The following is a 2,851-nucleotide window of genomic DNA, read 5'->3' on the forward strand; positions in this document are numbered from 1 at the left end:
TAAAGCATCAGTATCAATACTTCTCCATTGCAATGCCTTTGGGACAATGTGCGACAAGTGCAAAATCATCCATGCCAATGTTCTTTGCATATGTGGAGGTGGATGCAAGGAATGTGCTCCGCGCTTGATATGGAGTCGCCTCATTGGTGACCTTGGAGAGAATATGAAGATGCAAGGTGTGCTACTATCTCAAATGACAAAGGGTTTGTCTACTTCATACAAGATTGTGCATTCATCCAAGTCAAAAACTCAATAAGAAGATAGTTTCGATATCTCATTACTCCCCATTCTTAGGATAGCTAAGCTATGAAAAGACACTCAATACCATAAGAAAGAGCTATCATTGGGAAAGCTAAGGATTGATGTGCTCAAGTACATAATTGAGTGTATAAGTTGCTAGTGGGTGAAAGTTGAGCATGTTAAGATGCTAGGCAAGCTCCAGCCACACATACAAGTTGCAAATCCTTGACCACTTGAAATTCCATGATGTATTCCATGTTAGCTTATTGAAATCTTGTGTACTAAAGCCTAAGCATGTTCTTGATAATCAACAAGTTGTAATGCTAAGCCAAGGAGTCCTTGAGCTTCAACTTGATAGAGTGATTGATGTAAAAGAGATAATCCTTAGAAATAGAACTCTTGAGGAATACCTCATCCAATGGAAACACTATCCCAAAGAGGATGCCACCTGAATTGAGGAGGATGCTTTATGTAAACAATACCCCCATTTTTTCTCAAGATGAGAATATATCGATTCGTCTAAGGGGGAAAGGATATAATATTCTCACCCCGTTCCATGCATCAATGCACACTTATGGAAGGGGGAATAAAAGCAAAGGTTTACACATTTAATTAAACCTAAGAGATTATTCCTAAGCATCCGCCTCTTGATTTATGTGTCAACTAGCTATCAACAAATTGTCAACACCATTTTCCCCATTGAACTAATTATCATTGCTAACTAAATCATCATTGATTTCACAAAAAATTAATCATGCAATTCCAAGAGTAATATCATTGATCAAAACAAGCTCAATGAAGTTGATGAGAATGAATTATAGACCGATTGATGATAGGATAAATGATCAAATGGCTATATAATAGCCCTTAGTTAAAAAGATTTTAACCTTTTCTATTCCCTTGATCAAATTCTTTTTTTTCCATGATGTTGAGAGAGAGAGAGAGAGAGAGAGAGAGAGAGAGAGAGAGAGAGAGAGAGAGAGAGAGAGAGAGAGAGAGAGAGAGAGAGAGAGAGAGAGAGAGAGAGAGAGAGAGAGAGAGAGAGAGAGAGAGAGAGAGGAGGAGGGGGGAGGAAAGGAAGAAAAAAATTGAAGGGTGGAGGAGTTTTTTGCAAGTGTGATAACACTCCCACACCATCTATTAGATTTACCCATCTCCTTGCAAGCCATAGAGTCAAGATGCTGAGCTTCAAGATCAATGAAGAGCATAAGGAGTAGGTGTGATGAAGCTATAGAGTTTGTGTACGATGCCCTCAAAACAATGGAACATGGGAGTGATATAGGAGGTAGTACATGCAAATGATGTGATATTAAGTCAAGCCTAGGTGTTCCTCATTGTGCTTGCAATATCTTAGTCAATAATTTATTGTTATTTCTTGATAAATTAGTTATTCACATAATGCAACCACTAAGGTTTCAAACATGTTATGGTGTTTTGTAACTTAGGTAGGTGGATTTGAAATGATGATACCCTAAGGGAGAATTTTTGAAATAAACATTTCCTCCCATATGATGGGATTGAATTTGATCATTGCATGATAAGTTGAAATTCATTAATGTAAGTTTAGTATCAATAAAGGATAGCACCAAAAGAGTGGTAATTGAGTAAGCAGAGAAATGTTAGTCGTAGTATTTTATCAAAGAAGGATTATAGAACTCCCTCTTTTTCTAATGCTAAGTAAATTGTACTATTCTAATTATACTATCTCAACTCACCTTTAAGGGTGGGATATTAAGACTAATCTAGGTTAGGATCCCTTGTGAGAATTAGATAGTAGAAAAATATTAGGTTCATAACACTAAATCTAGATTAGGATCCCGTATGAGAATTAGATTGTAGAAAAACACTAGCCTCATAACACTAAATCAAATAGAATTGAACTACTTGAAGATAGGAATAATAAGTTAGCAATATCTGATTTTACATTAAGGAAGAAGAGGAGGCATAGTTAGCTCCAACTAGCTTAGTATCCCCAATTAGCCTAGGAAGTTTGACATAGCTTATACGACTACTTATTTTAGTTAGTCCCAACTAGCCTAGAGAGAGTTGGACAAGGTTTAGTAACAGTCCAAATCCCTCATGCAACGACCTTTGGCTTTTGGTGTGAAGTTGCAGTAAGCACCTAGTCCATATGAGGATGGTCTACCACTTTTGTTTTTTAATGTTAATATCAAGATCGATTGTGTCTCCATGGCACACTATCTTCAAGAATTACTCCTTCCATCCTATGATGCAACTCTATGCAAAGACATGGTCAACAATCACTTTGCCTACTATATACATCCTTTTTATCCATAGTTTTCAATTAAGCTATATGAATTAGTGAAGGAGTACCTACCAAAGGATGTTTGTTGCACACTCTACAACAACCACTCCCTAAAACATGAGTATCTTGTATTTGTATTCGAAAAGGGGAGAGAGAAAGAATAAAGAGAAAGAGAACACATGCTCCACCCTAGATAGGCACATGCACATTCACTATAAAGTTAGGGGTCCTCAAGCTAGATGCATCTATTCACATGTGTTTGTAACTTTGACAATTATCCTTATTGCTTCTATTCTTCCACTTTATGCAACCATTGCTTCTATTCTTCCATTTTGAGCAACTATC

This window comes from Lygodium microphyllum, chromosome 22 (genome assembly GCF_053477565.2).
Source record: "Lygodium microphyllum isolate KBCC chromosome 22, Lygodium_microphyllum_v1.1.10, whole genome shotgun sequence".
Taxonomy (NCBI): Eukaryota; Viridiplantae; Streptophyta; class Polypodiopsida; order Schizaeales; family Lygodiaceae; genus Lygodium; species Lygodium microphyllum.